Raw genomic sequence first — 13,519 nt, forward strand, 5'->3', positions numbered from 1 at the left:
AACGAGCCACGGCTGACTGCAGTGGCAACACAAGATAGCTAGATTAAAGCTGTTATAGGAAGGCCTTTGTGTGCTACAGTCACAACCCCTCATTGCGGTGTACCCACGCCCAGAGCCTGAGACTGCGAATGCTAAGATCTGCAAGTGAAGAGCTACCTCCTAGCAACCATTTGCAGTGCACAACTGGCCTGAGACCTGCAAAGCTTATAAACAATGCTGCGTTTTCTGGAGCAGCATCTCCAGGCACATTTTAAATGTTTATCTGCCTGCAGGCATCTCTTTTCTTAGTGCATCCTCTTAGCAGTGGGTTTGCTCGGTCTTCTCATTGTCATACTAAGCATGCGCTCTCAAGTCTTTGAGTTATATCCAACTGCGTTCTTTCCCGTTGGGCAGAAGTCAAAGCCCAGCCAAGTCAGTGCACAGACCTCATTTGACTTCAGTAGCTTATGGAGGAGGACCGTAAGAATTCCCCACCCCCCCCCATAGGACAGAAATTCATGCAGTTATAACTAATTCCACCAGTAAATCACTCAAGTGAAGCACATCTGCCTTACTGGCTTTCACTGGTGTGCAGTCAGCACAGCAGGGTCCCAATCCCAGAGTCAGGCCCCTGAGCACCATCAAAATTCAATTAATTGAGAATTTAAAAAGAAAAAAAAAAGTAAATTGGTGGCCTTGCTGACTGCCTCGAAGAAAGTAACGTAACCCCAAACATGCCAATTTGTAAGAAGACAGAACCGGTGGGATCAGGCAATAACTTAATAAGCTTCTCTCCAAAAACAATGCATTTAAGAACATGGTTTATTCTTTTCTAATGGAGAAAAGGCAGCTCTGTGGGGAAATAAATGTAATAAACCCAGCGCAATCCCCACAAACATTTGTTTTCGTATCCATATAAAATCAATATACATGTTGCAATTATATCCTCCGATGAATCTCCCACACTTGTAATTCTCTCTTAAGATTTCCCACTGTATTCAGGTTTATTCCATCTTCCTTTTTCCATCTAGATAAATTTGTTTCTTGAATTTCTAAGCTGAAGTCATTCTATCATGAGAGGTTTCATTTCTCCTCTCCTCCTTTTGCAAGACTGGTGTTGCTTTCCTTGGCTTTAATCTCATCAAATTTAATGTAACTTAATTGCGGCGGAGCTTCTGTTTGCTGTGGAATCGTGGTGACAGATGAATTAGAATAAAACGGAGGCAAGTGCTCTGCCATGGACCCTTGTTACCATTCAGCCGAGAGCGGTATCCTGCAATCTGGATTGCAGGATGGTAGGCCAAGGTATTGCTTAGTCTCCCTCGGTTGTGGAGGAGTCAAAAGCATTTGGTGAGGACTTCAATAGCAAATGGCTGGTGCAGCTTATTTGGGCTTCTAAAATATAAGCCACTTTTGAAAAACAACAATGTTTTTATTAATTTGATCTGACAAGTCTCTCTTGTCGGGCTCCAGATTGAAACTGTGGTACTATTTCCAATTCTTTCCTTTCCTTCTCTCTTTCGCCTTCTTTCATTTAAGTCTTAGTTATTTCCTCCTCATCGCCCACTAGCTTGCCCTGTCCATTTGCCTCCAAAATGACCTGGAAGGGGCCCATTGTTGCACACTGACTTAAATAAAAAGACTTTTAACTTCAGCGGCCATTTGGATTGCAACACTGGAGCGTGAGTTCTGAAGACGTGACACCAAACCCCGCAGGCCACTGCGCTGCATATATAATCTAACCCCAGGTCTCACCCTCACCCCAATGCCGCATTGTCCCTGGCAGCACAAGCCCCTGCTGGCTCTCGTGGGTCTTGCTGATCGATCACAAAGAATTGATCTAAGACATGGTGGGGGGGGGGTTTTCTTGTGACGGGATATGACTCTTGACAGGCCTGAAGCAAGAGAGCAATGAGTGGTCAGGGTCCCATCGCTGCGGGATGTACATGCCGTCACCTTCTAAAGCATTCCCATCAGATGCTTGATGTGAAACAAGTGTAGATTGGGGTTGATCATTTCCAACCCTGTTTTCCTCAACCCCTAATTCTTCAGTGGGGGAGAATGGGGAGCTATTTTCTGTTGCCCCCTGTTGCAGAGGGGGAAAAAAATCGCTGTTTTTCAATCTTTAATGTGTAAAGAAATTGCTGAGTAACTCAGAGTTCTGTGGATAATTAGAGAGCACCTATGGAGATAATCACAGCCCATCCAATATTCACAAGGTGCCAGCTTTCTATAAATACAGAAATTTGGGTAATTACCACCAGCAATTATTCATTATTTATTTTTCTTCAATTTTTAATGAGGGGGAAATGCCGTGTGCTCATGAAAATTGCAGAGAAACAGAAAATCTCTCACCACCTTCCCCTCTGACAAGCCTTCTCCAGAGAGATTCACTGTGATGCAGGCAAGTCAGACGTTCACTAAAACATGGTCAAGATCTTTGCAGGAGAGTTGGAGTCAGGTAGAGAGAGTTGTTCTCCGCTATTTTTCGCTCTGCTCGGGTTCATGCCATTACCGCTCATCAAACACTGTTGGAGCGGCCTGTGTAGCTCCTCTTCTTTTTCGGCATGATTATGCAAAAGCAGCTAAACCACGTGACTTGGATGTGGTTCCATTTATAACAGTTTCATATTCCACTGGGCCTCATTCTCCTTGCAGACACCAGAATATTTCCCTTGGTGTTCGTGGACTATTTTCTGATTTTCACCTGTGTGAGATCAGAATCAGATAATTAATGCCATTTATACTTGTGAGACTAGATGAGTCATTGGATTAAAAATGCTCTATGGAGCTGATCTTCCTCATAAGCACAGTGAAGGGCTCAGAAGCCAGTGGGGCTGGAGAGATTTGCACATCTTAAGAGCTGGTCCAGGGGTTGTCCGTACCAAAAGGTACCGCTCGCCAGTAGCTTTTGGACAGGCTGTCCAAAAGCTCAGCAGAGGTTTTTTTGGTTGAAACGCAGTGTTTATTCTCACTCATTTTTGATAAGGGAGCAGTGTTAACAAGTACACTTCCGCTGCTTTGGACTGGAGGGGGAGAGTGCCCCAAAGCCCCAAATCTCCAAAATGACAGCTTTAAGGTTTTTGGCTTTTCCCTCATATATCTGAGTCTCTTGACCAAAATTTAGAAAACCCCCTAGAAGTTTTTCATTTTATTCCTTTTCTTTTTTTTTGGCCTCAAATAAAATAAGTTGCTCAACAATCTATAGGTGATATGCTGTAAGTGGACATGTTTTAATTCAAGTACTCTTGTTCTTCTAAGTCAGCTTTATATATTTTTAAAATGTATAACGCTTTTTACCATACATTAAAAGCATCTCAGTTTTTACTGCTTCTTCTTGTTTCATAGATTTCATAGACATCAGGGCTGGAAGGGACCTCGGGAGATCATCGAGTCCAGACCCCTGCCCAAAGGGCAGGAAGTCAGCTGGGGTCATAGGATCCCAGCAAGATAAGCATCCAATTTACTCTTGAAGGTGTTCAGTGTAGGTGCTTGAACCACCTCCGCTGGCAGACTGTTCCAGACCTTGAGGGCTCGGACAGTAAAGAAATTCTTCCTTATGTCCAGCCTGAAACGGTCTTGCAGGAGTTTGTGACCGTTCGACCTCGTCATCCCTTGGGGCGCTCTGGTGAACAAACGTTCCCCCAGATCCTGGTGGTCACCCCGATAAACTTATAGGTGGCCATCAGATCACCCCTGAGCCTGACCTTTTGTAGGCTAAAGAGTCCCATGGCTCTCAGCGTGTCATGGTAAGATCTGTTTTCCTGACCTCTGATCATGCGCGTGGCTCTCCTCTGGACTCTCTCAAGCTTCTCCACATCCTTTTTGAATTGTGGAGCCCAAAACTGGACGCAGTACTCCAGCTGCGGCCTCACCAAGGCCGAGTACAAGGGGAGAATGATGTCCCGGGATTTGCTCGAGAAGCATCTATGGATGCAAGCCAGCGTTTTGGTGCTTTATTAGCCGCAGCATCGCATTGGAGGCTCATGTTCATCTTGTGCTCAATGATGACCCCCAAGTCTCTTTCTTCTGTAGTGCTATCCAACGTAGCAATGCTGAGCCTATAAGGGTGCTGCAGGTTTTTCCTCCCAAGGTGGAGAACCTTGCATTTTTCAGTGTTAAACACCATCAGGTTCTCATCCGCCCATTTGCTGAGCTTGTCCAGGTCAGCCTGGATCACCCGCCTATCTTCTGGCGTGGATGCTTTGCCCCAAAGTTTGGTGTCATCGGCGAACTTGGCCAGTCCACTCCTGACTCCAATGTCCACATTATTAATGAAGATGTTGAACAGGATGGGTCCCAGGACAGAGCCTTGAGGGACCCCACTGGTCACAGGGCACCATGATGAGTGACTGCCATCAATTACAACCCTCTGGGTCCGACCACAGAGCCAATTTCCCAGGCAGCGGATCGTGGTGGAGCCAAGGCCACAACCGGCCAGTTTGGCCAAGAGGTGATCATGGGATACCAGATCAAAAGCTTTTTGGAAGTCAAGATATATGACATCAATCTCTTCTCCCCTGTCCAGGTGATAGGTCACCTGGTCATAGAAGGAAATGAGATTGGTTTAACAAGACCTACCCACAACAAACCCATGCTGGCTATTCCTTAGGATGTTAGCCTGGGCCAGTCCCTCAAGGATGGCCTCCTTAATAAACTTTGCTAGGATCTTCCCCAGGATAGAAGTCAGGCTAATGGGCCTGTAGTTAGCCGGATCCACTCTCATCCCTTTCTTGAAGATCGGCACCACATTGGCCTTCTTCCAGTCTTCGGGCACTACACCAGAGCGCCAGGAGTTTTCAAAGATCCGTGCCAGGGGCTGGGCTATGACGCTCGCCAGCTCCTTGAGTACCCTGGGGTGCAGATTGTCAGGGCCGGCTGACTTGAAGGTATCCAGCTTCTCAAGGTGTTCCTTCACGAGGTCAGCATTTATGGAGGGTAGGGGATCCCCAACACCTGGATCTCCCTGTCCCATAGCAGGCATGGGCGTCCCATGGGACTGATGAAAGACTGACACAAAGTACCTATTTAATAGGTTGGCTTTTTCCTGGGCGTCAGTTGTCAGTTGCCCCATCTGGTTTAGCAGGGGTCCAACGTTGCCCTTGCTTTTCCTCCGGCTCCCCACATACCTGAAAAAGGACTTTTTGTTGTCCTTGATGCTTGAAGCTAGTTGGAGTTCAGTTGCAGCCTTGGCTTTCCTGGTTTGCTCCCTGCAGGACTGGACCAGCACAGAAGAATCCTCCTTGGAGGTGAATCCCGTCCTCCATCCTTTGTAGGCTTTCCTTTTTAGCCCCAGGAGGTCCACTAGGTCCCTGGAGAGCCAGGAGGGCTGCTGTGCCTTCTTACTGCCTTTCCTCCATGTTGGAATAGATTTAGCTTGTGCATTGAGGATCGCTTCCTTGAGAAGCAACCACTCTTCTTGAACTCCCATCTCCCCGGGGTCATGGTCCCTGAGGGCCTGACCGACTAGCCTCTTGAGCTTGTCAAAGTTGGCTTTTCTGAAGTCAAGGACTTCTGTGTTGCTGACTGACTTGCTAGTTTTACGGCGGATGGTGAAGGTGATCAGCTCGTGGCCGCTGTCACCGAGCTTCCCATCGATCACTAGGTCGCCGATTAGGTCATCCCCCGTAGCCAGTACCAGGTCGAGCAGCGCTTTGCCTCTCGTTGGCCCATAGACTTCTTGAGTCAGGTAGAGGTCATCCACGCATGAGAGAAAGCTTTGCGACAGCTCGGATTTAGCTAAGTGATCTTCCCACGAGATGTCCGGGTAATTGAAGTCACCCATGACAACCAAGGTCCTAGAGCAAGCGGCCTCAGTCAGTTCCCGGGCGAACTCCTGGTCAAGCTCAGGACTTTGAGTGGGAGGTCTGTAGTAGACTCCCACCGTTGTGTCCCCTGTGTTGTATTCCCCACGAATTTTTACCCAGAGGGTCTCTAGCTGTCCATGCTGGTCGCCAACATCAGCTTGCAGTTGCAGCTTGTTCTTTACTTGTGTCAGCAAAACCAGTGAGTTAGCTGCCCAAACAGGAAAGGACAGCCTGGTCTTGCGTCATGGGCACTAGTCATGATAGTATAAGTCAAGAGACACAGGAGTGCCAGTAGAAAATTTATTGCTTCTGCAGAAGGGTAGACTCCCGTCTTAAGGACCAAGAGCTACCCAGAGGAATTTTTAACTTCCATATTTATATGGTTCCTTCTACATATGCTTAGCTGCACACGCAATGAGATTAGTCATAACGTAATTTTTTCTGTTAGTTATAATTATCTCTTGTGATGGGAATCGTCACAAGGGCATTTTCCTCTTTCCAGTTGGGTCAAGCCGACCTCGGCGTCTTCCTCCTTCCCATGGGTCAAGCCGATTCCGGAATAGTTTTCCTTCTATATTAGTACTTATGTTTCCTAAAATTATATTTAGCATTAGTTATTCATGCATAAGTCAAACTGCTCACTAAACAATGTGTTAGACAGATATTAAAATACGTGAACTTATGAACTATTTGTACTTATTCTGATGACTCACTCAATTAATCAAGCTAACCCATTTTTATATCACTTGTCATGATATATGTACTAGTACCTATGTTGAGTTCTGGCTTTGTCTCTTTTGCTTACCAGTCATGAATTCTTTATAGCAAATGGAGGCATCTGTAGGCAACCATCAGTCCTCTGGGTCATGGTGTATGCATAAAAGGTATGGTCAGGTGTCTGTATGGAGTCCTGCAACCATCACACCAAGACCTTTGACTCATATGCCTAGGCAAAAGCATGGAGCGGAGGCTGCCCAAGACCTACATCCCCACTACAGACTACTGAGACAGAGCCCAAAGGCCAGACCAAGTCCAGATATTCAGTGCCTTGATGGCTGTAGCTTCTGCCAGAAAGCAATAGATAAAACTGCTGCTGACTGCCTAATATCTCAGCGAGGGCCTGTTTCTATCAAGGTGATGTCCCCTAGCCTTTGGCCAACCAAGGAGTACCCAGAAGGCAGCAGGAGCCAGGGTTTTGAGGCGCCTTATACTCCCCTTACTCTGGAGCTTGCAATATTGGGGTATTGTATAGGAGCTACCCCACCATAAGTAGCCCCATCACATTGCCACCAGCCACAGTTTATGGTCATGCCCAGGACCAAGGAGACATCTAATGGTTGAGCAATATGCTGCAAACACATGTTCCATTATTTGATCTCAAGCCTTCCCCACCTCGCACATCTTCATTGTTACTTGGTTAACAGGGAGAGAAGTTTAAAAGTTAAACCTACGGATCAAGTGTCAGAAAAAATGCTGAGAGGTGGCTAAAGGTGGCCTCAAGAGCATGTCATAGAGTAAAACTATAATTATTCACGGTGCTCTCCTGAGTTTGAGTCCTTTTTCCTTTCTGTCATGGAATAAATTACCCGTAAATTTTCCCTCCCTACAATAATGACCTCAGTTTCACACTTCTGCATGCAGACAATGTTGCAAGACAGATTAGATCTGTCAAGGGAGCAAAAATGTTAGGCGCAGGGAGAGGCAATGCACATCTGAGAGACAAGAAGCTCCTCTGAAATGTAGTGGGTGTTTAAATATCCTCTGGGGCACTTGCCACGTGCAGTGCCGGCTGCACAACAATTTTAACTTTGTATGATTGAAGTCTTTCATTTTTATCCTTTGTCTGGGGTTTTCTTTTTTCAGCTTAAATCTTGCAAGCGCTCATCTCACCCACAGAACGTCAATGAAACACTCTACAAAGCTGGGGGAAACACTCCTTGACGATGCAGGCCATCCGGGAGCGAGGCACATCTGTGCCCTATACAACACTTCAGTGGTTAAGCAAGCCACTCTGAAAGTCATGGGTCCCTTTCCCTAGACCGTAACGGGTTGCATTTTGCTCCAAATCAGAGCACTGGGGCGACGCGTGCTTACGTGTGCCTCTAATTCTGTTACTGTGGCTATTGGGTCTTCGGAGATGAGCTGACGGTGGATTTCCAGATAACCTTCCTCCATAAAATGCGACTCTCGAAGATCTTGACTGATTGTGTATTTAATTTCAGTGGGGCAGCTAAGCTAATTTGTGTTTATACAGTAAATGTAAAATCAGAGAGCAGGGTACCATGCAGGGATTTGGGTTTTTTTTTTGGATTAACGTGTTCGGGGGGTGGGGAATGGATAAGACAAATTGGATTAAAATTAATGCACAACAGCCTGCGGGGCATGTGGACGACAATGAATATCTTATTTAACAGGACATCCCGCAGGCTTATGGAACCCACTGTTCCATACAGTCTACTAATGGCTCATTTGTAAGATTCAATTGGTTCAGAGAGTTCATAATGTCCCGGTGTCGTGGCAGCTTAGTTTAAGAATATGGATCTTCTACTTAAGGAGACATGGCCATACATCAAAGTGTTTAACAGCCTTAGGTCAGCAGCCTTCTGTTTGGGTAGGTCTGGGAAAAGTGCCAAAGGAAACCACTCCTTTCATTATAAGACTTCTTTGCAGAACTGTTTAGGAAACCATTCAAATAATGCATGAGCGAAGGAACTTGGCTGAGGACAGTGTATTCCTCACCTGTCGTGCGTCTCATGTGGCAAGTTGTAGAGCCTGAGCTCATCGCTTCTCTGAGATCCTCCCAGTTCGCACCAACTGGACAAGCTGCAGCTTGGAACAGGGATGGAGAAAGACAAGGCGGTCAGGGAAAGCGTAAGCCAGCATTAGCTGTGTGCAGTGGAGAGAGGGGGAAATGCAGGCTGAGCCTCGGGGAGAATTTTCCAGGAGCCAAAGCCATTCGGCTGCTTGATGGCCTCCTAAGGGACATCAAAGGTGAGGCCACCATTTGTGTCGTTCAGCCAGACTTATTTAGCAGACTGAAACTCGAAGCTCTGGAGACAGGCAAGCTGGGTATGTCCCTGCTGACGTCAGGAGGTGTGAAGGAAGCAACTTTAAATTGAGCCAGCTTGGGGGCCAGCTGCAGAGATACCCCAATGGCACAGGCATCAGCACAGACCTCACAGTCCCTTGGGCCCTTACTCAGACAGCCCGGGGTGAAGTCTGTACTGATGCGTCTTCACTGCTGTTGGCAATAGTGAGCGAGATCAAAGATAGCTCGGGGATGTCTGCACATGCTACAACTGAGCCTCTGATGACAGCATAGCTTGCAGCCACACAGGGCAAAATTCAACCCTCTGCAGAGGATTAGCCCAAGGGACGGTGCTACTGCCACGTAAGCTTTTAGCTAAGGTTTAAGTGCTGCGCAGATCTTGGGAGGTTGCCGGTGAGCAGGGAGGAATTCGATGTCCAGAGAGCCTGTTGCAAAGCAAGAAGCAAACCCAGATTCCCGAGTCCGAGGCCAGCGTCTGAAGCACGGAGCCAAGATAAATAGAAAACAATGCATCGGGGAAAATAAGAACCCAGGACATGGGAGGGAAGGGTTGTCATGGGTTGTTGCAGGCACCCCAATTCTCCGATCCATGCCATTTACTCACTTCGCTCCATGTTAGCACTAGTTGCACCTCCTCCCCACGCTTACCAAGCCCAAGTTTCCAGTTGCTAGAGAACGCAACAAACTCATGACAAACTCCATCAAAGATTTTTTTTTGAGGGACAGAAAGCAAAAAAAAAACCCCCAAACAAACCAAAAAAGACTATGAAGAAAAATTTTTAAAAAGCAGAAAATGTTCCAAACCATATTATAGGTTTTATGAGCCTTTCTCACTCTCCTTCTCCTCCAGGGATGGCCGTATTTTTCCCTGTAATTAGCAGCATGCTGCAATCGCCTTGCTTTAATGATCCAAGAGCCCCCTTCAGATGCCTCCATGGGTTTCTCCTTCCTGCTTCCTTTCTTTGCATTTTATTTCTCACTATATAATTAAATCAGAATTGGCAGCCTACAAAGCTCTTCGTGAGACCATGCTGGTCGAGCCTAAGCAGTTCCTCCCTGCAGGGCAATGAGAAACCATCCATTTGGGGTTAATATCAGACCAATTCTTCCCCTGCCCTAGGGAATAGGAAGAGACAGCACTCAGGGGGTGAAACATCATGAGACCTCAGCAACTCATTCATGAACTCATACAAATAAATCCAGTGCTTTTTAAGGATGGAGAAACAGGCAATCCTGAGGGAACCAGGAGGGAGAATTTCAGATGGTCCCAAGGCCCAGCAACCCCAAAGCGCTGCCGGACTCTGATTAAAGCATAAGTTTCAGAGACAAAAATTAAATGGCTTAAAAATTATTGCTGCTCTAGTATCCAGCAGGTGCTTTTCACTAGAATCAATCAGAATTTTACATTTTGTGCAGTGCAGTCAGCATGCTTGGTTTTCCAAGTGGAAAAAAAAAGTTTTAAATAGCTGTCTCTCTTATCAAGGGTATAGGTTGTCTCTCTTATCAATATATTTATCAAAAAGACCATCAAAATAATTATTGACTTGTACTTTTGAGTAGAGTTGCAGTCACAACTTTGAATATACTGACAATTTTTTGGGGGGGGGGGAGGGGCAAAGGGATGTGTTGGGAGCTCTTAGAAACAAAACCAACTTTGAAATATTTGAACCTGGCATAAAACTAGTCTTTTGTTTGCACAGCTTTTCACTTCTACCAATAACAAGTATCCCCTTCTTTATTGATAATGTATACACGTGGTCCTTAAATGTATACATATGGTCTTTGATGAAGATATCTGAGTACAGATTTTGTTATTATTTCCCATAGGAAAAAGGGGAAAAATAGAGAGAAAGGGAAAAAAGATAGGCCATTGGGGGGGGGGCAGGGGGAATATCAACATTTGCAAGTTCAAAATCATTCCTCAGAAAATTCCAAGGAAAATAAAATCATGGTTTCTTTGGAAATAGTTCGTGCAAAATATACAACACCATTACCAGCTCTGTTTTTTGGCATTATTTTTAGAACGTGAAGACTTCAACCGAAATCTCGATCCGCTGGTGTTTGTCACATAGTAAGAGAATAGTGCCTTCATTTCTTCTAAACAGAAGAAGAAAAAACTGCTACCTTCCATGTATAGGAGGCAGGACTGAAGCACAGGTCTGCAGAAAGCTGGGTGGCTTCACGAAACGCTGGGCTTTGCTAGCATAATGCGGAAATCAATAGGAATTCATGCACCTGTAGGAGAGTGCCAAAGGACTGCTCCTGGCACAGTTAAGGCCTTAAAGAGCTGCTAACCTGAATGAGATCTACCGAAACGCACCTTGATCCTCTGACAAAACACCCCCACCTTGCAGAGTAAAACTGCAGCTGTAACCCCAAAGCTGTTGCAAAATAGGAAGGCATTGAATAAAACATGACGTGCAAGGTAAATCCTTTCTGGCACCTGGTTGCCTCTTTTCTGAGTGCAATATGGGAGGGTGCTAATTGCTTGATTTACTGTAGCAGGCACTCTGCCAATGGTAATAAATGAAGTTAATTAATATAAAGGTAACCCATGGATAGGAAAGCTGGTAATTACCAGGAAACCAGAGTGATGGGCCTTTTGTGGTGCTGCTAGAGAGAAGCACAATTTCCTCCCCCTTCTTTTTGGTTATCTATCATTCTTTATTTGTTTGCCTTGAGCACTATGTGCAAAGATCTTGGGTCCAATTTCTGTTTGTTTGCTCTTTTCTTTTTTTCTCTTCCTCAAAGATAGCTGTCTATGGGCACGGGTTAGCTAGAGAAGAGTTTAAAAAATAACAATAACTAATTTTCCCTTCCAGCTTCTGGGAACTTGTCAGGTTTTACAAGCTGAGGGCTCGAGTCATTAAGTAAAGCACATGCTTCAATCCACTCCTGTCTAGCAGGTGCATTTGTCTATGCGCTTAACGTTGGCACCCAAGAGACTTGGGCGTGTGAATCAAGTTATGGAAAAGTCAAAGGTCCATCTTAAGCCTATCAAACTATCATGGTTAGGGTGCACCCGTTCTTTGTAGACAACAGGGCATCTAGCTGCCTTTGAATGCCTCTTCCCAGTGACTAGGTTTCCAGCTGAATGCTAGGTTTACTGGGGGAAGCCTTCAGCACGAGTCTGGAGCAAGGTTCAAATTCACATCTTTGGAGCCAAGTGAGTTGTCTGGATGGCTTTGCTATCAGTGGCTCTCCATAAGTAAATATAAATGTTTGCTTAAATCAGTCAAACCTTTGCTGAATCCAAGACACTGTAAATTGGAGGTAAACTTGACTCTGTAAACTTGAGGTCAAGACAGACTTAGCTAAGAGGCATCCAGGTAATTTGGGGGATACAAAGATTTCTCTCCTTTTGAGTCATTATTGAAGTAATGTTCTGTGCTCCTGGCCGGTGCTATCTTTCAAATAAAAAATATAAGGGGATTTCTTGTCACTTTTCTATAAGCTCTGATTCAAGTAATCCCATTGTGCAGTTTCAATCACATTTAGGTTTCAGTTACTCTTCCTTTTCTTGGTGGTTCCTTAAATGCAGCTGCTGACTATTTTTAGACTAAAATGCAAGATTCAGACCAGCAGGCTTCCTACCATATACTCATCTTTATTTGCCCACACAAAGAAGAACCAAAGGAGCAGGAGACAGCAATTAATTTTTTAATCAGTCCTACCTGCCTCTCAGTATAGAAAGCAAAATGAAAACTCTGGTCTCATGCATAGCTAAGTTCCTCATACATCACTGGAAGAGGCCCAGTGGCAATGAAGAATAGAAGGAACAAACTGCTACTGGGTTTTATCTGCTAATTTCTGACCATTGGAAAGATGCAAATAGAGGAGGGAGCCCTAATTGTCTTACAATAGGGCAGGAAGAAGGAAAAAATACTCCTGCAATATCTGTTTCTTGCAGTCTACAACTTGTTCCTGGCCCCATTTTCACCTTGGTCAAGATACAAACCAACTCAGAGTCTGCCAACTGGGTTATAAAAAAAAAGAAAGATGAAATTACAGATTAAAAGAAATAAAAAGTTAGTCGACTAAACCCAAAGGACCCCAGGCAAAATATAACTGAGAGTTTCTAAGAGAAGCTCAGAGTAGTGGAGATCTAAGGGCATGATGAAGGCATGGGATTTCCAGGAATGACACCCCTAACAGTAAAATTACAGTGTCCTAGGGTCTCATGGAAAAATGCCTCCCTGTGCCAGAGAGCAGGCATTTCTTGTAAACAGTCTTGTCTGCTAGCCACAGAATTTGGTTGCTGGATTTTTTTTTTCAGCGCCCAGGTAATTCTGTCAGCAAGAGATTTCCTTGTCCAGCAACAAATGATGTAGACAAATTACTTTGGAAAAAAGCAGTGACAGCTCCTAATGACCCTATTCTGGGCCACTGTTGTAGTGACACCTAATCATTTCTGCTTGACGTGCTTGAGAAACCTGTGACAAGCAACGCATGCAATATGGGACTCATGCCGCGTGCTCCCCAGGATCAAAACACAGGGTCTCACAGGTATGTGGTCTGAAACCCTTAAAAGTGATAGTGAGGAAAAGGTGTTTGGGGACAGATTGCAAAACACATGCAATAATTCCACATTACAGGGTAGCAGCAATAGGCCAGATTCAGCACTGTGGCCAGCTGCTGAATTAATTTTGGGTTGATACGTCAGCTGGTATAAATCAGTGTAGCT

The sequence above is a fragment of the Crocodylus siamensis genome, chromosome 6, assembly GCF_052110815.1.
Source record: "Crocodylus siamensis isolate JL-2025a chromosome 6, ASM5211081v1, whole genome shotgun sequence".
In the NCBI taxonomy this organism is placed as follows: domain Eukaryota; kingdom Metazoa; phylum Chordata; order Crocodylia; family Crocodylidae; genus Crocodylus; species Crocodylus siamensis.